General features: G+C 39.6%; 1 protein-coding gene across 1 annotated transcript in view; it reads left to right on the forward strand.

The window, feature by feature from the left end:
* The window catches only part of LOC126473820 (26S proteasome non-ATPase regulatory subunit 6-like), a 163,803-nt gene that overhangs the window by 372 nt on the left and 137,873 nt on the right, over window positions 1-25,558 (forward strand). The gene's annotated exons all lie outside the window — the stretch shown is intronic.

Here is a 25,558-nt window from a genome sequence, read left to right on the forward strand (position 1 = left end):
AGTTTAGTGACATGTATTTGCTTATCATAAGAGCGCTTTTAGTTTGTGAGAGTTTTGAGCCTTGGTTGCACGAGTTGTAGATGCAAGCTGCATTGGAGGGATGCGAAGACTGACGGTTTCTACCGTAAATACAAATGTAGCTTAATTTTTACGTAAGACACCAGCAGTAGCAACTTCTGCCTGTCATTTACGTTCCTGATGGCTCTTCTCCATGGTGGGGTTTATGAAACCCGTGTGAATGAATAAATACAGAGAACATAGTTCCCTGTGTGAGCCGAGTATAACAGTACTGGTGATATTGCGCAACAGATGGTAGCTATTTTTTCCCCCAAAATGAGGACACCCACAACGCCACTGACCAACACGATTTTAGGATTGTTCTAGTCCGGATCTCCGTGAGAGGGCAGAACAGCGTATTACCGACGTCATATAGTACTTAGCGGTGCTAGATTTTTTTTTCTCTGTAGCCTAGCCCAGGTAATCGATACTATCTTGTGACGTTTCTTTTGTTTTAAATAAGAAAGTATGACTGCAGTAGAACAGTGACTATGGTGAAATCCAGACTAATGCCCTCAGGATTGCAGGATTAAACACTTTAGCTTAATTTTATATTTTCAGATAGCTGTATTGCACCGAAATAAACTGTTAAATGAAACTAGGAGGAAAGACAAAGTATCACAGCCAAGAAACATAGGCCTCACAGATATATATAAATGCCCCCGTGAACGAGCAAACTTGGTTTTGAAATGCGCTCTTTCCTAGCCAAAGCATCTGTCAAACAAGCCCTTACATGTATAAAAAAAGTTTGACAGTTAAACCTCACTTTGAAGCACACTGTTAGTGTTCGTGAGTATTTTGACAGTGGTGAGAATGGCCACAAATGCAAACAAAGTTGTCATAGCACTGACTTTGGCACTGTGTTGAAAGAAGAAAACAAGCTGCTGGTCCAGGGAATTGCTTAAAATAAGAAATTCGCCCATGAAAATCGGCTAAGGGAAATATTACTCTCATAAACCGAAGATTACATCAACTTTTTTCGAGCGGACAATGGAACTTTTGCAAACATGTTATGGCACTAGTAAAAGAGTAAACTTGTCTATCAAATTCGTTTTTATGTAGCATGGAGGTGTGGAACGAACCCCTTACACGTAGCAAAAATGATCGTCAATTGAATCTGAGTTTTGAAGCAGACACTTTTCATGTATGCTTATTTTGGCACTGGTAGGATTGGCTACAAATGCATATAAAGAGCTTCTTAACATCGACTCTGCCACTGCGTGTAAAGAAGAGGAAGAAAAAAGATGCTACTCCAGGGAAAGATTTAAGAGAAAGAAGTATACACATGAACCTGTTAATGCAAATGTTACACTTAAAACCTCGCGATTGCACCAGTTTCTGCAGATGAACAGTAAAGCGTTTAATAACTTGTTTAGAGCTACATCTCCCACACACTGAAAATTTACCTTCATCTACTTGGTCCTCAAATGACAGTTCATTAAAATATAGACCACATCGCCTGTGGAAGAACCGGAAAACTTTATTTTCTTTAATTTCATTGCATGCATGTTATGCACGAAATATTTTGTTCAGAACCTCATCCTCCGTAATATATGGCTGGAAAAGATGAGACCTCTAACATTTTGGTATTGGTCAGTGCTTTTTCTTTTTGTCCTTGATAGTAATTTCCACAATTGAGACTCACGATACAGTGAGATAAATTATAATAAAACAATTTTCACGAAACATCGACAGAAACAACGTCCGCCCTATTGCCAAACTTTTCTCCAATCAAAATTTCGGGACTCTCGTTTCCGACAACCGCATGATTGGCTATTGACTGATGTTGGCATTCGATACTGGCCTCTCAGAAGGTTGCATACGCGTTCCAAAGATTCACAGAAACACGTCATTCTTGGAATGATTTATTAGAATTATTTATGTAATAAAATGTCACGTAATGATTTATTGACAGCCAGTGCCTTCATATAAGAGTGCTCTCTTAGGAGAGAATTATTATCGTCAACAATTTACAAATTAAGAATAAAACACTTATTTTACAATTTGTAGTATGCCTTCTCATCATGGCTGATCACTGAAAATTTATCACAAATGCATCACCATTATCTTTAAATGTCATTTCATTAGCCATCAACGATACAAGCCTTCAAGACAGAAAATAATGATCATGACCAGACGTTGCATGGTTAAGTGCTAGTGTAATGAATAACGTCGTGGTTGCTGAAATCGAAAGTTGTTGGTTCGCATCCCATTACATTCAATTTTTTCAGTGTTATTAACACGTTCTATTACTTTCTGCTGAAAGTAATAAATGTATTCTACAATACTGGTTGTTATTTACATTGTCTGGTCCGAGCACGAAGGATGAAATAAATATTTAGCGAGTTCCAATTGTGTGGTTAGGCAAGAACCTAAGAGGATATCTTAAATTCCTGCGACCGAAACGAACAATAATAAAATACATATATTGGGTCTTTATTTCCACATATGCGCCGCCTTTTGAGTGTGTGGTTAGGCTGGAATGTAAGAGGACATTTTAAAATGTTGCGAGTGAAATGAGGAGCATTAACATTCATATTCTTCTGAACCACAAATGTTTCGCTGTTTATGTACGAATATGTGGCGTTTTCCTAGGGCATGGTTAGGCACTGATGCAACTAAAACAAGCAGCAATAAAATTCATTTTTGCCTTTTTACTAATATTTGGCTCTTTATTTCCGAATATCTGGCGTTTTCCGACTGTGTTGAGGCTGGAGCCTAAGAACACAGTTTTAAATGCTGTGGCTTAAACGAGTTGCAATAAAACTGGTATTTTTTCTCAGAACTATTTGTCTCTTTATTTCCAAATATTCATATTCTTTTTTGTCGCAAAGTCGATAGCCGATCATGCAGTCGTCGAAATGGCATTACGTTTGTGGGACTTGTAAAACGAGCATTTTTCCAAAAGTTTCTTGCAGACATGATCTATGCTTGACACACACCAAAAAGCACCACACCCTGTCAGATGTTTGGCAAACATAGTACAGTGTGATAAACTGTTTGACTATTTACGGAGGCCTTAAACTAAAAAGAACTAAACATCGATTGTAAGTAATATACATAGATATATTCGTTTTTAGTGACATAATCGATCGTTTTTAAAAAAACTAACAAATAATGTAATGCAACAACCGAAGTACCGGTGTGTAAATTGTTGACTGTTTGAGAGGAAATCGAAAATAGAAAGAACATCATTCTCGAAACAACGCGAAATTGTAGAACTGTATTCAGACGCTACATTAAACATCGAAAATGCGGACATGTCGGCATACCTGCGGACGTAGTCCCGTGCAGCATTCAAACTCTGACTGCATCAGCAGAGGTATGCGTGCAAAACAGATACCATACCATGCACTCTAGCTGGAGGAATAGTTGTGGCATTCGATTAAATGATTTAGGAAAATCATTGCCAGATTGTAGTAGAATAATATATGTCCTGAATGGGCCAGACCACGAGATCAAAATAATAATTTTAACAATGGTTACCTTCCTCCATGATCTCCCTTCTGCTGGTTCGAGCATGTTAAAGGAATACCTGCATTATGACAATTATAAAAGTATCGACTTTGAAAGTTGTAATCCTGAAATGATGTCTTCTGTAGATAACAGATAAAGTTCCTGTGTAAATAGAGCTATAGCTTTATTACACCTTTCTTAAAACTGACACGAGAGAAACAAGGTATATATAAAGAAAAATTCCGCATAACAACTGGAACTGAAAGCCTTGGCATCTCGGACAAAGTCACACGATGAATTGAATGCCACCAACAGGAACTCAGAGTCTTGGCATCCCAAACCAAGTCACATGACAAATTGAGTTCTACCTCTTACCTTTGTTACACCAACACATGTAACTGTCAGATGACTGTGAAACAGTAATATTGGCAAGACAAATATTGTGACTTCAGCACATAAACTACTCCAAAATGACATAAATTTTATGTAAAAAACAAACATTCGATTCCATACCAACCACCTACCACTGTAACCTGTGACTTCTAAGCTTCACTGTTGCAACCATATCAAGGAAATGAACATATCAGAGCAGTGAATTCTGAACATTTTTCTCCAAACATGCAAATACCAAATTTATTTCAAAACATTGGCACCAGATGACACAAATCCAGGGACCACCCAAATAAAAGTGTCCTCTAATAACACCATAAAAGTTAACACAAAAAATGATTAATACAAAACAAACTACCTTTCGAATCCAACACGCAAACATGGTGTCACTTTCAGAACACTGTTATTGCAAAAAGCTAATGGATGATACCAAAGACTTCAATTCACTCATTTCCTTCGCAATATAATTTATACATCTGTGTTGTTTTCATTGTGAAGACTGGCTGTGGCAACTTCCCATACTACTCTATTGTGTACAAGGCTCTTCATCTCTAGATAACTGCTGAGATTTACATCCATTTGAATCTGCCTGTTTCCTGTAGTCAAGCCTTTGTCTTCCTCTAAAGTTTTTAAATCCTGAACATTCTTCCACTGCTAAACTGACTCCTTGTTGTCTTTGGATGTCACCCATCAACCTATCCCCTTTTTTTTTTTTTAGAAAAATTGTGACAATTTCTTTTCTTCTCTATTTGATTCAAGACCGCTTCATTAGTAATCCGATTTACTCACTTATTCTTCAACATTTTTCTGTAACACCATATTTCAAATGCCCCTATTCTCTTCTCATATAAACTACTTAAACTCCCAATTTCACTCATGTTCAATGCTACACTCTAAGCAAATATGGTCAGAGAAGATATAACACTTAAATTTCTATTTGATTCTCAACATATTTCTCTTTTTTCAGAAACGCCTTTCTTGCTATTCTGCATTTTATGTCCCCTCTATTTCAGCCATAGTCAGTTATTTTGCTAGTGCTTTTGCTATGTTTTTAAAATTTCATTTACTAATCAAATTGTTGCCTCATTTCCTGATTTGATTCGACTACATTCAATTGCCCTTGGTTTACTTTTGTTGATGGCCATCTTACGTCCTTTTTGACACACTATCCATTCCATGCATGCACTCTTTCAAGTCTTTTGCCAGCTCCAAAAGAAGTGCTGTATTATTGGCAAACTTCATAGTTTTATTTCTTCTCCCAAAACTCAAATAAATTTTCCAAATTTTCATTTGTTGCCTTCTCTCTTTGTTTCATGTACACACCGAATAACATTGAAGAAAGGATACTATCTTGTCTCACTCCTTTCTCGGCTTCCCTTTCAGTGATTCACCTCTTATAACACCAGTGTCGTTTATGTTCAAGTTATAAATAACTTTTCGCTACCTGCATTTTAGTCCTCCTGCTTGAATGGGTGGTACTGTGCTTGCCTCCAATGCCAGTGGGCCCATGTTCGATTCCTGGCTGGGCTGGAGATTTTCCCCACTCATGGACTGGGTGTTGTCCTCATCATCATTTCATCCTTATCACTGGCTGCAAGTCGCCCAATGTGGTGTTGAATGAAATAAGACTTGCATATGGGGGCCGAACTTCCCCAACTGGGGCCTCCCGGCCAACGATACCATATGCTCATTTCATTTACCTGCTTTTTATCCCTACTACCATCAGAGTTTCAAGGAGTGTGTTCCAGTCAACTTCATTAGAAGCTTTCTCTGAACCTACAAAGACTAAAAGCATTGGTTTCCCTTTCATCAACCTATCTCCTAAATACTACAGTCAGTATTGAAGAAAAAGTTGATGCCATGCTGAGATTCAGTGGAGGATGTTAAGGAAATATAGTTCACCCACAAAAGAATGAGATTATAAAACACTTGTTTGACTGATTCTTGACTCTTAATCATGCGTTTGGAATCCTTACCAGGTTGGATTGGTAGAGTGAGAGTGTTTCATCATAGAATAATTTTGTCAGCTGAAACTGAATTAATGAGATGCCAAAAAATCTTCAGTCACAGATAATACAAGAGAAGTGTTCTGTAGAAAAGTTGGCCAACATTTCACTTCTTGCCACATACATCCTGTAAAAAGAAAAATTATAGCTCATACAAAGCCCTGTCTACAGTATTTCTACCCAGTTGCCATTCACTAATGGAACAGGGAATGGGAGATATGATAGTGGTACCAGAAATACCCTTTGACACACCTCATACACCTTGAGATGGCTTGCGGAGTATAGATGCAGAGTCCTCTGGCACACAAACTGATCTTTCCCACTTTCGATTTCTCCCAGTAGTTCCACTGTTCTGTGTACAATTTGTGTCAATATTTTGAAAACATGGCCTCTTAAGGATGCAGGCTACTTTTCTGGCTCAATATTATGTAAAAATCAACACCTATTTTTTCAGGTATTGTTTATAATGTATGTTTTGCATATGTTTTGTTGATACCAGGTAACGCAGCACTCTTTCTAAACAAATTAGAAGTATTTTGAATATTTTTAACCTGCGTGGTGTTATTAAAAATTACAAATAAATTGATGCAATTTTTCCAAAATGTTCATCAAATTGAGGTACCATTTATTCCAATCTTATACATTTGAAGGAGACCAAATTTTTAACAGATATGCATGACATGATGGCTGAGGTACTAGATCTGTTTAATTCCACCTATTATGTACAAGGACAAGACAATACATCTTACATTTTAATTTTTATAATTTTTTCTATAATTTAGTTGATTCTGCAATAAAACTTAGGACTACTACATAAATATGGACTATTGCAAGTTTCAGAAAAAAGTTAGAACAATGCTTTATAAACTTAAGGAAATATTTGGACCAGAATTCTGAAAAATACAACTTGCAGGAAATTGTGAATGAAGATATGAGTCCATTTAAACTGTGCCTCAGAATATTCCTGAAGCATAGTCTTCATCCTGCAGCATTTCTTCATCTTCAGGCTTCCTCTTGGCATTCCTTTTAGCACTTCTTGCTTCTTTGCTAACTTGAAGAGCGAATCAAGCAAGCAATTGATCTTCCAAGTTAGAGCCACATTTTATTCCTAAATTTCTCAGGACTTCCAACCTTCCTATCGCTCCATCATCGAAACATATCACTTCATCTAGTACACCAACTTTAAATGTATTTAATAGTACAAAAACATTCTTGGGTAATCTTTCCCATATGCAATGGTTGAAACTTTCATTTGTATTCTGAGTGCCCCCATGAAGACATTTACTAAGCAAAACAGGGTCACTCAGGTTTCTAAAAATTGGTTTTATTTCATTCATAACAGGCTCAGGAAGATAATGCTTATGATGGTATATCTGACCACTTTCTTATGCTTTTTGGTAACCACACTAAGAGTCTGCTCCTTTAGGGCAAAGTCCGTGAACAGGGTGTTTATCTGTGGACAACTTATGAAGGTAGGTGGCCCATACAGCTTTTCTCATTGCTGCAACATCATTCAGAGGTGCAGTTCATCTAATGGACAGTCTATTATAACTCTGAAGAAGGTCTATTTCAGTTTCTGTCAATCTGCCTCAGCCAGAAAGAGATTTTCCATTAAATAGGAACTTTCATTTCTCTTCATAGCTTCCTCAATCTAGAACCCATCCTCTTTCGCACACATTTACAACACTTCAGTTTTGTTACCAAGGTATCACCATAAATATTGAACTCACTAATTTTATTCAAAGCTTTAGAGTCCCCATCGCCTAGGTAGTTCATACATCTAACGTTATAAAAGGGCACTGACCTTTGAAATAATTTTAGACTTCCATCACACTCCATACCTCCACTGTAACCACCACAATTCTTAGAACACCGATGTTCAATAAGTCCTTCAGTGTTACCATGGCAGTTGTGGCAGTACGGAGATAAGCACTCAACATCAACAACTTTTCCATTCTCCAGAGAAGTAGCACTTACAACACCATTCAAGGAACAATGTCCTCAACATCGCCATGTCTCATCAAGTGCAACAGCAATGTCCCTGGTTCCACTATTATATACAGTTTCTTTTACTGCACGTTCCATAGATGCTTTAGACACAACCATCAATGCACCTAAAAGTATTTTTATGTACTTGCTGAACCCACTGGGAGGAGGAGAAAGGTCCATCAAATCACAAAACGTTTGAGCAGACTTTTTTTTCCTTTTCCTATTGCACGCTTTACTTACACTAACTTCAAATTCACATCATATGAATTATGCACAAAGTTCAAAGTCATTTTCGAGGTAGATTTATTGCAGTATCTACACAGAATAACTAATTTTGACGCTAAACCTTTCCTGCTAAATTGTTGTTTAGTTATATACGGACAGCTTACACCATCACATTGTTAACATTTCGCCACTTCCTTTGTCGAAGAAGATAAGATGCCCACATCAGCAACAACAAGTCCACCGCAAACAACGTCATTGTTAACACAAAAACTGGAATCGCCAGGAGGCGTGCCATGTGGAAGTTTCTTCGATGAGGAACTGATACATAGGTTACTTTCAACAGTGTGGTTACCACAGAATTTCCTTTTATTGAAATTCTTGATGCATAGCATAGTTTGTAGTCATTGCACGATAAAGGATGTGTACTTCCACAAATATATGTAGCACTTGAGCAACAAACATTCAGTAACACGTGAACAAACTGCTTCAGCGAAACAAAAGTAAATACTAGTAAAGATAATCATTTACAGACACTAGAAACCTGCACTGTTACCAACATATACAGTGTATCATACGTAAAATCGCTGGAAACGGAAAGTTCACAGTTCTTTTCGAAATAATACTGGTTTCTGTAACAGAAATAAAGGGGGCATAGCAGCATAAATGACTGTAACTTTAAAATTTGATGTATATATAGGGTTTTTTCATTTGAAACCCTATAATGTATATATCAATATAATCAGGAAAGACTATAGAATTTAATAACGTCATAAAAATTTTATAAGTACCCTGTGTCCTTAAACTGACAGTTCTATAAATTCACACTTGTCTGCACTTGCTGCCTTTGGAACTTGAATTATAACAATCTTCTCACTGTATCAGGTTATTTTGCTTGTCTCACACACCTTGATCCGCTTCTGTAGCGGAATGGTTGGTGTAGATGGCTGCCATGCATAGGACCTAGCTTTAATTACTGGTACTGTGGGAGAATTTTTCTTGGTGGGAGGACTGTAACAGTATTCACTCTGCTTTATGATGTCAATTGAGGAGCTCCTTGAGCAGATAGTAGCAGCTCCAAGGTCTGTTAACCTGACAACAGTCAGGAGAGTGATGTACTGACCACATGTTCCCTCATTACCACAACCAAGTGATGTCAGGACAATCCTATGATCTCATAAGAAAACAAACTGTCCAGTTGCAATAGCTTAATATTATGACTCATACGTAAACAAACCACTAACTTGGGCACATGTTTTGTTTATTCAAGCTGTAATTAATAGACAGTAACAATCATAATTACCATAATTTATGGGCAAGATGGCCCCCTAGTGGTGCCATGTTTACTGAGGTGTTCAGCGCATTTCACTTAAAGTCATAACCATCTTTCTTTTTTTAATGACGTTAGTTTTAAATCAGAAAACAAGACACTTCCACTGTGCTGCTTTGGTAGTTTCTCTGCCACCACCAACGCCACCCACTGCTCCTTAGCGTCACTGAGATTGTCATTCATAATAAGGGTCTCACAGGAGCAGTAACTAACAGATTTCTTCCACTTTTTAAGAAGATACAAGTAAATGTGTGTTTTGTCTCTCTTCTGGGGATGAGGTGGAAATCCTGCCGTCCGCTGACGATCTAGATCTCTCCTGACCCTCAGACACAATGGATATAGACTGCTCAGGCAAAAAGTCGGTGACAGCAGGTGACCCTGAGGCGTAAATTGCCTCATTGAATGTTCCATGCCTTCCCAGTCTCACGATGACATCATCCTCCTGTGGAATTGCGGCGGTTTTTTCCACCGTCTAGCTGAGCTATGGCAACTGTTAAGCTTTACATCTGCTTTCTGCATTGCCCTCCAGGAAACCTGGTTCCTGGCAATGCGGACACCTGCCCTCTGTGGCTATAAGGAATACTACAGGAACTGTAGCGAGTATAATCGAGTGTCAGTTGGAGTTTGCGTTTATGTCCTACACTCAGTCTGTAGTGAAACAGTGCCCCTTGAAACTCCTCTTGAAGCTGTGGCTGTCAGAATAAGGATGACGCAGGAAATAACTGTCTGCAATGTATATCACCCTACAGATGGTGCAGTACCGCTGAATGTATTAACTGCACTGATTGATCAACTCCCTAAACCTTTTCTACTTTTGGGAGATTTTAACACCCATAACCCCTTGTGGGGTGGCACCGTGCTTACTGGCCGAGGCAGAGGTGTCGAAACTTTACTGTCTCAGTTCAACCTCTGCCTCTTAAATACTGAGGCTGCCACACATTTCATTGTGACTCATGGTAGTTACTCGGCCATTGATTTATCAATTTGCAGACCAGGACTTCTCCCATCTATCCACTGGAGAGCACATGACGATCTGTGTGGTAGTGACCACTTCCCCATCTTCCTATCACTACCCCGGCGTAAGGGCCACGGATGCCTGCTGAGAAGGGCTTTAAACAAGGTGGACTGGGAAACTTTCACCTCTGCTGTCACCGTTGAATCTCCCCCACACGGTAACATCGATATGATGGTTGAGCAGGTGACTACAACAATCGTTTCTGTGGCAGAAAACACGATCCCTCGCTCTTTAGGGTGCCCCCAGCGAAAGGCGGTGGTCGCCGGAAGTCGCTGAAGCTTATCAAACGACGGAAGTAGGAGTGTTGGGAGAGATATGTCTCGACCATTGGGTGCCATACGTCACCTTCACAAGTCTGGGAAGAAATCAAACGTGGTTTCGGGTACCATACCCCAACAGGTGTTCCCGGTGTTAACATAAATGGCGTGTTGTCTAATGACGTAAACGCGATTGCCGAGCACTTTGCTGAGCACTATGCTCAAGCGTCTGCATCAGAGAATTATTCCCCAGCCTTTCGCACTGTCAAACAGTGGCTGGAACGGAAAGACCTCTTGTTCACTACATGCCACAGTGACTCCTATAACGCCCCATTTACAGAGTGGGAGCTCCTCAGTGCCCTTGCACATTGCCCTGACACTGCTCCTGGGCCAGATCGATTCCACAGTCATATGATTAAACATCTCTCATCTGACTACAAGCGACATCTCCTCGTGATCTTCAACCAGATCTGGTGTGGTGGCATCTTTCCATCGCAAAGGCAGGAGAGCACCATCATTCCAGTACTTAAACCCTGTAAAAACCCACTTGATGTGGATAGCTATCGGCCCATGAGCCCCACCAACGTTCTTTGTAAGCTGTTGGAACGTATGGTGTGTCAGTGGTTTGGGTGGGTCGGGTCCTGGAGTCACGTAGCCTGCTGGCTCCATGCCAGGGCGGTTTCCGCCAGGGTCACTCTACCACTGATTGTCTTGTGTCCCTCGAGTGTGTCATCTGAACAGCCTTTTCCAGACGCCAACACCTGCTTACCTTATTTTTTATTTACGAAAAGCGTATGACACCACCTGGCGACATCATATCCTTGCCACATTATACGAGTGTAGTCTCCGAGGCCTGCTCTCGATTTTTATCCAAAATTTCCTGTCTCTTCGTTCTTTTCATGTCCAAGTTGGTGCCTCCCATAGTTCCCCCCATATCCAGGAAAATGGGGTCCCGCGGGGCTCTGTATTGAGTGACTCTATATTTTTAGTGGCCATTAATGGCCTAGCAGCAGCTGTAGGGCGGTCTGTCTCACCTTCTCTGTATGCAGATGACTTCTGCATTTCGTACTGCTCCACCAATACTGGTGCTGCTGAGCGGCACCTGCAGGGAACCATCCACAAGGCACATTCATGGGCTTTAGCCCAAGGTTTCCGGTTTTCGGCCTCAAAGTCGTGTGTTATGCTCTTCTGTCGGCGTAGTACCGTTCATCTGGCACCACAACTTTACTTTAAAGATGATCCAATCACTGTAGTCTAGACATATCGATTCTTAGGACTGATTTTCGACGCCCGATTGACGTGGTTTCCTCACCTTCGTCAGCTTAAGTGGAAGTGCTGACAGCACCTCAATGCCCTCTGCTAACTGAGGAACACCAACTGGGGTGCAGATCGCTCTACACTGCTGCAGCTCTACAGAGCCCTTGTTCAATCTCACATTGACTATGGGAGTCTGGTTTATGGTTCGGTGGCGCCCTCAGCGTTGCATTTACTCGACCCAGTGCACCACTGTGGCGTTCGCCTAGCGACAGGAGGTTTTGGGACGAGTCCGTAGATCAGCATCCTTGTGGAGGCTGGAGTCCCTCCATTGCAGATTAGGCATGCACGACTGCTGGCCAGTTACGGTGCACATGTTCGTAGTTCTCCTGCACATCCTCCTTTTCCCAACCATGGCAGTTCATCTCTTGCACCGGCGGCCCAGGTCAGGGGTTCCAGTTGCAGTTTGTATCTGATCCCTTGTTTCCAAACTGGAGTACTTGGCTTTAGCACCTATACTTGATGTCGATTCACGTACACCTCCATGGTGTACACCTAGGCCGCAGCTTCGCCAGGACCTTTCACATGGCCCTAAGGACTCAGTTAATCCTGCAGCTCTCTGCTGCCACTTCTTCTCGATTCTTGATATGTACCAAGGCCACGAAGCAGTTTACACCAGCGGCTCGATGGCTGATGCTCACATCAGCTTCGTGTATGTCCATGGAGGACATATTGAACAGCTTTCCTTGCCCAATGGCTGCAGTGTTTTTACTGCTGAGCTGGTGGATATATCTCGTGCTCTTGAGCATATTCGTTCAAGCCCTGGGGAGTCGTTTCTTCTGAGTACTGATTCATTGAGCAGCCTAAACCTACCCTCATCATCCTTTGGTAGCGACCATCCAGGAGTGCATCTAAGCCCTGGAACGGTCCAGTCGTTTAGTGGTTTTTGTCTGGACCACAGGTCACTTTGGAATTCCATGCAACAAACTTGCTGACAGGCTGACCAGACAGGCTATGCGGAAACTGCTTATGGAGATCGACTTCTCTGCAACTGACCTGCGTTCAGTACTACACCACAAGGTTTTGCGACTTTGGGAGACGAAATGGCTTAAACTCAGCCAGCACAACAAACTATGTGCCGTTAAGTAGACTGTGTGGCCCTTGCAGAGACTCTGTGGTTCTCTGCCCGCTCCACATCGGCCATGCTTGAGGGACTCACGGCTACCTCCTGCATCGTGATGACCACCTCAGTGTCATTGTGGCATCCCGCTGATAGTGGCTGTGGCTCGCTTTTCCTTTTTATTCTCATGGTCAGGCAGCCACGGACATCTACTGTCTTAATTTTACCCCTTCTACCTGTTTCTTGCTTCTCTCTATGGATTTATTTTCCTGTTTTGTCCATAGTGGTGTTGGTTGTCCTGTTCTTCTGATTCTTCTTTCTCCTGTTATTGTGCTGTACATCTCCTTTCTTTTCTTCTTTCCCTTGTGTAATTATTTTATGGGGAACAAGGGACCAATGACCTCGCAGTTTGGTCCCTTCCCCCCCTTTTAATCCAACCAACCAACCAACGCTCCTTACACCAAGTGAGGCGCCGTTTGGCAGCCACTCGACCATGAAATCCTAGTTTTCACACCTCCCTCCTAACTGTCACAGTACTTGCAGTGGATCCTGCTGCAGTTTGGAATTCCTGTGTGATGTCTGGATCGATGTCTGCCTATTAGACATTATGTCCCTCTTCAACTGTCAGTGGTCTCGGTCAGTCAACAGATGAGGTTGGCCTGTACAGTTTTGTGCTGTACGTGTCCCTTCATGTCCCACTTCACTATCACATTGGAAACAGTGGACCTAGGGATGTTTAGGAGTGTGGAACTCTCATGTACAGACGTATGTTACAAGTGACACTCAATCACCTGACCATGTTCGAAGCCCGTGAGTTCCGCAGAGCGCCCCATTCTGATGTCTCACCATGTCTAATGACTACTTAGGTCGCTGATATGGAGTACCTGGCAGTAGGTGGCAGCACAATTTACCTAATTGAATAACGTAAGTATTTGGGAGTGCGCGGATACTTTTGATTACACAGTGTACAATGCAGTGGTAATGTCATGTTTCTTTCTTTCCTATCCCACCATAACATACTTGTTGAGATAAAATGAAAGACAGAACTGCTGGTGCTGAATGCCTCTGGACAAAAACCTTTGATTAGGACCTGATTGTCTCATTGCAGTCCTTATTGTGAGATGCATGTTGGGTTGAGTATCATTGTTGCTCACAACACTTTGATGAAGAAGTAAATACATCATATCTCTATCTCCCTTTCGTCAGAATATTTCTCACCCCTCATGTTCTCACGAATCTGCATCTACCTGATTTGGTTGTGTAAGGCTGGCTCTTGCCACGTCGCAAAGCCCTGATAATTCTCTCGAAACCCCATCACATTGGGACATCACTGTTCCCTTTGTTAGGTTGTCCAGTGGTTTAGCGATCAATGGCTATGTAGAGAGCTAAACAACAAGAAAAGATAGCACATTAACACACAGGAGGGAGTTCACCATCACGTGGATGCTTTTATCCAGATACTTTACAACTGATACTGTTTCCAGTGATTTGGAGTCGGTGTCATAATAGAAGAGTAGCAGACGCTTCAGCTATTTTAGATTCAAAAGTTAAATTTATCTACATTCAGCTACAACTCCCACCAATCCTCAGTCCTCGGCAAATCGCTATAGCCTATCAGTGTCGCAACACTGCTGTAGACGGGAGCGTATTTCTATATATATATTCCGCAAACCACTGTATAGTGCACAGTGTCGACTGTGACGTAGCAGTATTCTCGATTCTTTTCATTTCTGTTCCACTCACATGCTTAATGTTCGAATAATAGCAAATGTCTGTGTGCCGCTATATATTCTCAATCACTTTTATAATTGCTACGGCAGACAGAAGCTTTTTCTAATGACCAAGGAAGCCTCACTGCTGCACCTTCAGTATACATGAACTGCACAACAAAACTCAGACATGTAACACACGTAATTAATCGATATCAAATGATTCTCTGTAAACGTGTCCCTGTCACTGTACTAATAATTTTCATTGTATTCCTATAATTGTTACCCTATAAATATGATGACACAATAAAGTTAGTCTTCGTTGAATGCACAACGTTTTGCGAGAAATATAGTCTTTTATCGATTGGGATATACCCTCATAATGCGATTCTGACAGCATCACAGAGCTTTTAACATTCACTATTAGTTTAGATCTTTAACACTGATGCAACTACTTTGCACAAACAAGCACAATTCTGAGATTGAAGGGGGGGGGGGGGGAGGATTTAGCGTTTACTTACAGCACTGTTAATTTTTTTCACCCACGAACTGTTTGAAGTGGTTTCACCATTCCAGCTAGAGCAGTGGACAGTATGCATAAATGTAGTGGTACTAATTTTTTTGTTTTTAGAAAGAAACCCACCACTGCTCAAACATTGGTCTGAGCTGTGATGTTGATTAGGTGACAAGCAGACTGAATCTGCGACTGCTCACCTGCCACACACAGATCGACCTGTCTGTTCTTAGTGTTTGGGTTATTTCCCTTAAGATTCCAGTAAACGAATCTGAGCCTGAAGGCATATGCATTCTATTTCAGCTTGTTCCAGACGCTTACTACTAGATATCTTACAGCAATTAATGCTTCCAGTTACAGTGTAGAGGATTTATGATTCTATTATTGTGTAACAGTTCGTCCAGGTCAAGTACTAGCTGCACCATATGATGTCTCGCCAGCTTTATTTCTTCGTTGATTGTCCTCAGTGTCGACGTACTGCGTTGCTACACTGGCTGAAAAATGGTTTGTGGAAGTGCAGCTACTGTCTACTTTAAATGATGTAGCCAAGAGATGCACAGTAGCATTTCACAGTCTTTTACTTTCACTGTTCACAACCCCCAAATATTACACAGTTATATGGCCAATGCACTATTCTTTAACTTTCGATAAACCTCATTAATAATTCTCAGGCAAACATTCATATACTGCTACAGTATATTTGTTGATTTAGTGACTGAAATCACAAACACCACATCTCCATCTCAATGCCCCCACACTCTTAAGCCAGACAATACCATCCATCTACATACCACTTTCTGCAGACCATATTGAACATCTACGAGCAGTAAAAACCTAACCACAAAGTTCACAGTTCTAGAAGAAAAGAAAGGTGCGGATGTAGCAGACACTGTCACTGTTTTTACACATGGCCTAATGGTTTAAAACTTGTTCCACAGTTAAACTGTAGCATTGTTGTTGTTCTAACCAACTCAGGTTTCTCGTCCGAAACTCGGCCCTGGACTGACTGCCTCGTGACCAGGAACTGGGCCCTTATATATCTTCACAATAATAGGTGCTGAAACTACATATTGTTCAAAGTTAAATTTACAGAAATTACAATTAAAACTTAACTCATTAAATTAACTGTACACACCGAAAAATTCGTTCCTTTTAACAGTCTCTTCTACTGCAAGGTTTAGACCGAATTATTTGTTTAAAGCATGAAATTAACAAATATAAGTTTTGCAAACAATACTTTTGATGAAACTGAAAATTACTTTGGAATTAATTAAGGGCTGGTATTGCTAACATATTTTCGAAGAGAGCTAAATAGATACTTTAAGATTACTAGTTTTTCGTCTTCCAAATGTTTGTAATTAGTACAGAATTTATATTTGTTTGTGAGTCAACAACAGAATTTAAGTTACAAAACAATTACTGATTTCACCATATAACAAAAGATACTAACAAATAATAGTTAAAATAAATTAGAAAATCAATTACATACATAAAGATAGGCACAAAATTAGATCTGGTGTTATATTCTTTAAAACTGAGGGTCAATTTTTCTCTGTTATGAAAATACAGATTATTTTCACATATGTTAATGGTAATTAATTCAAAAAATTTAAAGATGAATTTTAAGGAGGCAGATGGCAAAACAAGGGGAGAAGTAAAAATCATTCCAGCCTGCTTTGTCACAACCACAGGTCTTCCCACCTGCTTGTAGCTGACTCTATCACCTACGAACATCCTAAATCCAAAACAAATACACTATAAACTACTGATCGTGTAGTAAAAAATTACTGCTATATGCTTCCATACATAACCTAATCCATCCCTTTTACTCTCAGAGAAAAATGTAGTCGTTACCAGAGTCTCTTTTCCATTACATATTCGAATGAACGATGTGAAACTATATGATTCTAGCAGCATCCACATCATGCTTTTGCTTCGATGATCACACATGTAAAATGAACAGATATGAACTCACATGATTGGTAGAGCTTCTAAAAATACCACCACTTGCAAAGTAGGTTAGATATCAGATTAATAATGTTGCTCACACAGCATATGTTCGCTTTATCAGACAACAACAAAGTTATTGACTGTGGATGGTATCGTCAGAATGGAAATAATGAGGTCACTGTAAAAAAGTCATTAATTTTGGCACTTATCTTGAATGGATTCCCATGTAGATTTCATCGAAGTTGTTATGGCTCATCTTGTTGATTCTAGAGTGATTCCACTATGACTGCTAGAAGGTCCAGATCTGTATTTTAGCAATATTTGAAGACCTAACAAATACGTTTATCAGGAAATTCTCAATGACCAAACAATCCCAGATCAGAACAATGGTATGGTAGAAGTATTTTTTGACTTGGTGTTCATGATCCACATTTTTATTAAACTTCTTGTAAATTCACATATACTTCTTCTTAATTGTCACATCATCAAGAAAACAGTTTTGTATCAATTTTCATATATTTAATTTCCACTTTAACCAAACACAAGACTTGACTGTTCTTTTACAAAGCGAAATGACAACTTAACTTCTGCCATAGAAGGCCAAAATGGTTACAAGTAAATCACAGAAATGAATACACACATGAATCATATCACTGTAATATATCGATACATCGGAATACTTATACATTAATAAAACCAATGTGAATATTGTCACAAAAATATGTCTGTTACTTCGCAGAAAAGTAGTACGATATTACTGGTATCGAGAACTGGGGTTGGAATGCCGTAATGGTCACGTAAATAGAGAACCATTACAAGCTGTTGAGTAAATGTTACTGTCCACCAGTACATGTCATTTAACCACAAACAGGTCTATGCTTGCTAAAGGCGGGATATAGCAGCTGACAATGTCCTCAAATTTGCAATGGAAATTAAGAATGTATTGTGAGGTACAATGGTGGGGCTCATTCAAATAGTGGAAAAAACTGTACAACAACCTGATATATATCATGTGACAGTTGATGGCTGAGTATGGTGCATTCTGTTTCAGCATTCCTGTCTCTGACAACAGTGGTGTTAGTGAACTAATACTCATTGTGTATTGCATTGCTACATTAAAATTGACAGCTCGAGAATCATCACAGAGCATATTCCTAAAACATCAAAGTGTCATGATCAGTTATGGTCTGGAGAAAGTGGTATATACTGCACTGGAATGAGAATAGATGGGTGGTATTGTCAGGCTTAATAGTGTGGGGGCATTGAGATGGAGATGTGGTGTTTGTGATTTCAGTCACTAAATCAACAAAAGTTCAATGCAAGATGGTATATCACCTCCAACAAGTTTTGAATGCAATACTGTGAATTCAAAGCACACAAAATCCAATTATTTGCTAAATAATGTGTTCAGTTAAAACTATAGTCTTTCATGCTATGTACAAGCATATAGACTCATTCCTGATTTTGAAATGTAATTTGCGTATGGCAAAACTATCCATTCATCCTGTGAAGCAATGTAAACAGATGGGTGTAGCAGTTTCCAAAAGTCTGTCAGGGCTATTTAAATAATTGATGTTGTGTAGGGTACTCCCTGCCATCTTTTACAAATGTTCCATTAAAAATATAGCCTTCCACACCATATACACACCGCACTAATATTCTGAAATGTACTTCTCTATCACTAACATTTAGCCACATATTACACAAGGGAGCAATGTTAGAAACTCTCACAGTCACATTGTGTTCTGATGTTGCTTTCAGAAGATTTGATGGAGGTTTAATACTAGCTGCATTCTTTTCCACAATTCTTGCACCTATATTCAGACAGATATTATCCAAAAAAACCTTACCCTTTGCAAGAAGCACGAACAAGCACTTGGAAAACCATACAGCATGTTCAACCCATGGGTTGCTCATTTCATCCCAATACTTCAAACTTCTACCACAATGGAAATGCATACATGGGTTGCTCATTTCATCCCAATATTTCAAACTTCTACCACAATGGAAATGCATACATAGGTTGCTCATTTCATCCCAATATTTCAAACTTCTACCACAATGGAAATGCATAGTTTCATCTCCATCACCTTCATAAAAGAATGCAGGTTCAGTTAGTTTGTCAGGACGCTTCTTAATAACTGAAGGCCAACCTTCAAAAGATGGCAGCCTCGCATCGTATGTTCTATATTTAGGGTGAGCTAAACTAATCTCCCACACATCTCCCACTGCTGAAATACAAATGATGCTGATCCAGGAGGGTAGTAAATCCATTTTGCACAGGTTACAGGCATCATACAAAAGAAACAATTCAACCCACCACAGATACACTTTTTCAGATATACCTTCCCAACAGCCTCCAACACCCACTATGTTACAGAGCGACCTGATTTCAAAGCTTCCTTCCTATATGGCCAACTCTAAAGATTCAAGATGCTGACACTTCTGTTCACGTGATCATGATGTCACTTCTGGTCACGCATTCTAAATTTGGTAGTAAATCTAGTACAGCTGTAAAAATCTAGTACAATGGTGCTATTTTATTGTGTGTGTGTTTGTGTTTGTGTGTGTGTGTGTGTGTGTGTGTGTGTGTGTGTGTGTGTGTGTCAGTTTCTGGCATGGGGCTCCCAGACTGTACCCCAGAACTAGCACTGGTGAATCCACCTTCAGACACGGTACTGGATATTGTGGATGGATTCACGTTCGAAACCTACACTGGACCTACCACTGGTGAATCCACCTTCAGACATTGCCTTGGAAGTGTCTCAGGTGGATTCGCCGTTGACCCCTGCCCCAACTGTAATGCATGGTGGATCCATTTTCAAACCATATCCTGGATGAAACATGTGGTTCCGCCTTTGAACCCTATCCCGAATGTTATGTGTGTTGTATTCACCTTCGAGCTGTATCCTGGTCATAACATGCTGTGGATCCATCTTAGAATCCAGGAATGTACCGTGGGGGGCACTGCAGGACACAGATACACAGTTACATACATGTTCTAGGTCTTTACATCTGTACTGCTTTTACAAGAAAATTTAGAATATGTGACCAGAAGTGACATCATGATCACTTGAGCAGAAGTGTCGGCAGCTTGGACATATAGAGTAGGCTATATATAATGGGAGCTTTGAAATAAGTCGCTCTGTAATGTAGTGAATGTATGAGGGTGTTTGGAAGGTATATCTAAGAAAGTGTATCTGTGTTGGGTTGAACTGTTTCTTTTATATGATACTTTTAACCTGAGCAGAATGGATATCTCCTGAATCACCATCATTATGCCGTTCAACATATATGTGAAGCTGCAATCTTTCAAAGATTGGTCTTTAGCTATTAAGCAACATCCTGACGAACTAAAGCCTGGTTTACACGACGACATTGGGTTGCGCCACTCATTGTGTGGAACGAGTTGCACGCAAGTGGTTTCATATATGACTGTAGACATGGCGAAAATAGTATACACTTCAGTTTCGTCTTTTTGTGGGTCCCTGAGTCGTGTCTGAAATGAAAGTTATGGCAGCTGCACGTCACGCGAATTGTGATGGAGTTAAAGCTTATTTTGTGGAATCGCTGCAGAAGAAGAAAATAAGAAATGTGTTTCGATTCGTGACTGGATGAAGAAAAGACATCATCTTGGTTCCTCAGCATCCCTCCTGAAATAATTTATAATGGAAGAGCCAAGAAGTTCTTTTAATTTTTTTAGAATGTCACCAGGACTGTTCATGTTCCCTCTAAATAGAGTTAATTATGCGATAATGAATAAAGGTACTGTAATGCATGAAGTACTGTCGCCAGAACTGAAATTACATATCATATTTCGTGCATTCAAAGCGAGAACCCTCGGCATGCTATAAGACAGGGTTTTTGTTGGTGATGACGTTATTTCATTAACACCAATGATTATTTACATTAACAGTAATGAGTATTAACATTAGCAACAATAATTATTCAAAGCAGGTCGTATTAAGAAGAGAATGGTTTGCAAACTACTCTCTTGAAGATAGATCTGTACAGTGCCAATATTTCAAAATTCTAACATATGTGAATGGGGAGCACTGCAGCGACGTTTTAAATAGATGAATATTGAATAAAGAATGCAGCTTCTTGAATTTGTTTAGCCTTCCCTCCTGTCGACAATATTCCTTAACAAAGAGTTGCCCAACTCAAACGATGGGATTTTAGTCTCGTAGACGAGAGAATTGCCTCAGCTAGAATTACACTTGCTTATATTTTTCTAAATTCAGTTGTATATGCGCTCCTAACTCAATAAATTTTGCCCTGCAGCTCAGATATTGTCAAACCACCTATGTTATGATCGCACATGATGGTCTCAGTGACAGCAATATGTTGCTTCCTTTTGTAATCGGCATCACTGAAATCCCACAAACAACTATGCAAAGTATATATATCCAAAAAGCGAACGTTATTCTCCGTTCCCCACTTCATATGTCATTTTGTCTACACACTAAGAACACACATAATTTCAGTTTTTCTACACTCTATGAACACACATAACCTCAAAACTAGTCCGCAGCTCGTTGTCTGGCGGCAGTGTTCTCGCTTCCGTCGCACGGGGTCCCGGGTTCGATTCCCGGCGGGGTCAGGGATTTTCTCTGCCTCGTGATGACTGGGTGTTGTGTGTTCTTTATCATCATTGACTCGCAAGTCGCCGAAGTGGTGTCACCTAAAAAGGACTTGCAATACGGCAGCCGAACTTCCCCACATGGGGCCTCCTGGCCAACAATGCCATACGATCATTCCATTTCATACCTAAAACTTACGCAACTAGTGTCGCCAAAGTTGGAAAACGCCGAAAGTGTTTAGTTTCACCAATGAGTTGCGCAAGCGCGCGGCGCGCATGCGCAGTGGCCGGTAGTGCAGTTGCCTGCAACTAGTGTCATCGTTTAAAGTAGGCTTAAGTGTAGCTGGATTCTTTTATACCAGCAATGGAGATGAAACCATTTGCTTCTATTGTGGTGGAAGGTAGAAATATTGAGGTGGAACGAGCAACCAATGGATTGAACATGTTGTGTGGTTTCCCAAATGTTTGTTTGTGCTTCTTGCAAATGGTAAGAGTTTTGTGAATAATATGTCAGAATATAGGTGCAAGAATTACTGCAAAGGATGTAGCTAATATTAAACCTCTATCAGATCTTCCCGAAAGCAACATCAGAACACCATGTGAGTGTGAGAGCTCTCGACAGTGTCCACCAGTGCAAAATTTGAGTCTAGGAAGAAATGGGAATACTATTCTATTAAATTCCTTGTGTTCTATGTGTCACAGACCAGTTTTAAGCTACAGTAAGAGCATTATTTAATAAAGCAACGATATTGTAAGCGATATTACTATTTTATTTTCTGTTTTTTTATACATCATTGATATACATTCTAAAAAAGCATTATCATTGAAATGCATTTATTGAGAGCTTTTTTCTACATCAGTACACTTAGGTCTGCTCTTAATATGATAGCTATGACTACACTGTGATATTTACACCTCACGATCTGCGTTGAAGAATCGTGATGTTTTAATGTCAAAACGTACAACTGACGTTCAATACCACAATTCTGTCGAAGTATCTAGCCTTGCATGGTGTTAAAAAAACATTTCATCCCCCAACAGAGCACTATTGTTACGACCTGTGCTACTCAGTTCCAAATAATCTGGTAACAAATACATTGTGACATGTACGCTCCACTAAGCTAGTAGTAACCAGATTCTGTATTGGGATGTATTACAGGAATCTGGTCATGTCGTCGAGTGTTGTGTGTCATATCTATGTACTCTAGAGATATTGTACCATTTTCTATGGTCAGGAGCAGGAGGAATATTAGGAGAAATTGGTGTAGATGCATTGGAACTATGACATCCATCTAAAGCAGAACTGGTTTAAGTTCAAAAAGGACCATCAGCCTCTACTATTGTAATGATCTTGTATAGATAACTACTAGCTTATGGATTCGGATAAAATGCCAGATGTTTTTAACAGAATGGCAGAAATGCGTACATCAAAAAAGAACTAGTTTTGAAGCTCTGATTGTTCGAGTTTGATCCTGTCTAAAAGCTAGTGATATGGAACAATATTTCAAAAAATCAGTATGGGATGTATGTGGAATGGAACACTGCATTATTGACAGAACATTTGTTAATGATGACAGGGAGTACCATAAATAACATCACTGAATTTATGTAGCGCTGACAGACATTTGGAAACACTTACACACATCTGACTCTATTGCTTTGCTGAATGGCTGGGTGTTTTCATCACAAGTAAATTACATTCCGAAAATTGGCAAGGAGTCTATTTACATGGCATAGAAGATTGTAGTTTTAATGAAACATATGTTAATGGTTGCAGGTAGTACTTTATACACACACACACACACACACACACACACACACACACACACACACAAACACACACACACACACACACACACACACACACACACACACACACACACACATCACTGTACTGACAAAGGTTTGCCACACGGAATGGCTGCACGGTTTGCACAGCCCCTCCTCCTAGTGGTTCGAGTCCTTCCTCGGGCATGGGTGTGTGTGTTGTTCTTAGCATAAGCTAGTTTAAGTAGTGTGTAAGTCTAGGGACTGATGACCTCAGCAGTTTGGTCCCTTAGGACTTCACACACAATTGAACATTTCACACAGGTTCAGAAACTATGTGACAATATTTCACAAATATTATTTTTTGTGTGCTTTGAATTCCACATTATTGCATCCAAAACCTGTTGGATGTGGTATACTATTTTGCATTAAATATTCATTGCTCTTAGTATGATTGAGTGATGGCAAACAATACATCTCCATGTCAATGCTCCCACTATCTTAAGCAAGACTATACCACAGATCTACTCTCGCTCCACTGCAACACATACCCCTTCCTGCAGACCACATATGGTCACGAGACTATGATACTTTAGAAACATGTTCCACGATGACTCTCAAGCTATTAATTTTAACGTAGCAACACCAAACACAATGAGTACTGATGCACTAACGCTGCTGCTGTCAAAGATAAAAATGCCAAAACAGAAATATTCCTCCATTCTATTTGAATGAGACTCACCATTGTACTTCACCACATATTCTCAGTTTCCAGATGTAAATCATATCTGCATGTCACCTAACATTACAACAAGGACCAATGTGTAAGTTGTAACGTTCCCTGGCAAACTCACGCTATTAATGCACAAGAGTTTATTTGTACCATATACGCCACTCTGCGCAAGTTGTATATACCGTAATTATTGAACAAAAAATATTATTGAATTTAGTGTAAAAGACATTTGTTATTATCGTAATATTTTTGTAGTAATATTCTCTCTGTATTTAGTATAGTAATTTTTCTATATTTATTATGTGATTGTGAAATGTGTCAGTATCTGCGATTACAGAGATGTAAAAATTAGCCAGAGGAGAATAATATTGTCAAATTACAAAGAAATGTTAATAGTCAGCAGTAGTATAAAAGAACCATGTACAGCGTATTCTTTGGTCTTCTCTGTGTAAAGCTGAATGCGAGAGGAAGCTGTGTTGAAGCGATTTATGAATGTGTAGACTTCTTTTGTCTCTGTCTTGACTTAGCCGCCATTAGAGCAGAAGTTACAAATTGATGTGAGTTGAATTATTGTTTGATCTAAATATATCAAAATTTATCAAAAGTGTGTATTATTAATGTAAATTAGCTTGCCCATGTCATCTATAAAATTTCTTTTAAGGAATTTTCAGCATTTTTAGCGGTGTTGCTGGGCCGCTAAAGGAAAATCAACCAAACCCGTAAATCGGGAACAGATAGATAAAAATTAACAGTGAACTAAGAAATTGTTCTTCTTTTACAGTGATCCTGATTTTAAACTAATTATACGTTTGTGCATTCGTAGGCGGATAGTTAATGTTAGTTAACATTGAAATTTAACAATTTTGGTTCTTTCAAATAACTTAAATGTATAGCAAAGTAGGTTTGATCAGTGATAATTAAATGTCGGCTTGGTAATAATTAACGATTTTCTGCTAATAGAGATAATCTTGTGTTTCATAGTTAACGCCGGGATAGAATTCAGTAAATATTTAACAAAAAATCCACTGCATTTAGAAAATGTGTGCCAAGGCCGAATGATGTAAAGGACTTAATTTTCAACCAAATATTCTTAATCAGTTAATATGAGTTCACGTAATTTTTAAATGTATGTAATTCTTTTGAAAGTGAAAATTTTTATTACCACACGTAAATAAGAGAGAGGTTCTACAACAAAGTTCGCACGCAA

This window comes from Schistocerca serialis, chromosome 4 (genome assembly GCF_023864345.2).
Source record: "Schistocerca serialis cubense isolate TAMUIC-IGC-003099 chromosome 4, iqSchSeri2.2, whole genome shotgun sequence".
NCBI lineage: Eukaryota > Metazoa > Arthropoda > Insecta > Orthoptera > Acrididae > Schistocerca > Schistocerca serialis.